The 1574-nt window shown below is 40.2% G+C and overlaps 1 protein-coding gene across 1 annotated transcript in view; it reads left to right on the top strand.

Moving 5' to 3' along the window:
• Positions 1–1574, top strand: part of LOC141429286 (uncharacterized) — a 163296-nt gene that overhangs the window by 73288 nt on the left and 88434 nt on the right.

Genomic DNA, 1574 nt, shown 5'->3' with positions numbered 1-1574 from the left:
GTCATAAACCATTTCCAACCACCAGTGGGAAACCATTTATTTTTCAGAATTGTTATAAAACAAACCTAACCTAACCTCTACATATAGTTCTACAGGATGACCATATCAAAATGTATGAAAAATGTATGGTTTCAGCAGGAAGAAAAAATATGACTAACATTAATTATGACAAACATTACATTATGACTTATAAAATTATGACAGTCGAAAGGATCCAATATTCCCAGTTAAATAAGGTACAACGTAAATTCGTAATGCTAAAATTAGGGCATGAAAAGTTACGAAAAAATTCGGCTTTTTGATTTTAGGTCTAATGAAAGTAGTGGTAGTGAAGAAAATAGGATTTTAATTTTTCGGGCTACAATAGGAGAACCGTTATGAATAGAGCACAAGATCGCAAGATCCGTAAGTTACCCAAAAGTTTATAAGCTTTAACACAATAGCTTTTGCCGCCGATGCTAAACATCGTCATATCCTCTTAAATCCCTTGCAAAAGGATAGTTAATGAATATTAATCACACTTTCTGAGACGGACGGATTAAGCTTTAGAGCCCATCACCACCATGTCGGCCGTAGGGCGTCCACTGTTGTCCCTAATTATCATGTGACTGTTGTCTGCTACATTTGTTATTAACTGCCTGTAAAAAAAGGGCATTGCGCGGCGCACTATCGCCGTGAACGCCCTTGATAATGATCTCCTGAATAGATCAAAACTGGTCGGACTATTTCTGACATAGTCGTGAGTAGAGTGGCTTAGTAATTTTTAGTTTCATAAATCACCTCGCTATCCCGCGAGAACTATGCAATTTTCTGGGATTTAGCGGTTTGAGCGTGAATACTCACACTTGTCTCTTAAACGCTTATCTGTATCAGTAATATAAAAAGTCTTAATATTAGTGGAATATTAGTTGTATCAGTTTATGAATAAATAAAAAATAGGTAACAAATAAATAAAGAGTTAGTTTCGCATTTATAATAATACTAGCTTTTGCCCGCGGCTCCGCCCGCGTGGTATTTGGTATTATCGCGCGCTGTTCCCTCCGGAAACTGTGCATTTTTCCGGGATAAAAAGTAGCCTATGTCACTCTCGGGCCCATAAACTGTCTCTTACTCAAATATCACGTCGATCCGTCGCTCCGTAACGGCGTGAAAGAGGACAAACACACAACATACAAACATACTTTCGCATTATAAATATTAGTATGGATTAGTAAGTTATATATATGTCATCAGTCGTCAGTCCACCTGGTGAGAGGCCTGCCAACGCTTCGTCTTCCGGTTCGTGGTCGCCACTCGAGGACTTTTCTCCCCCAAGGGTTATCTGTTCTTCGAGCGATGTGGCCCGCCCATTACCACCTCAACTTGCATATTTTTCCAGCTATGTGGGTGACTTTAGTTCTTTGACGAATTTCCGTATTCCGGATTCTATGCGCAAAGAAAGTCCAAGCATAGCCTCATCATAGCTCATTGCGTTTATCTGCGTGTGCGGGAAACCGGTGGATGCAAAGTGGCGAGTTGTCGTTCAATGCGGCGTTCTAAGGGGAGGCCTTTGTTCAGCAGTGGACAGGAAAAAG

The sequence above is a fragment of the Choristoneura fumiferana genome, chromosome 6 (genome assembly GCF_025370935.1).
Source record: "Choristoneura fumiferana chromosome 6, NRCan_CFum_1, whole genome shotgun sequence".
Classification (NCBI taxonomy): domain Eukaryota; kingdom Metazoa; phylum Arthropoda; class Insecta; order Lepidoptera; family Tortricidae; genus Choristoneura; species Choristoneura fumiferana.
Note: the sequence above shows the minus strand (reverse complement) of the source record. Positions and strands in the feature narration are given on the sequence as shown.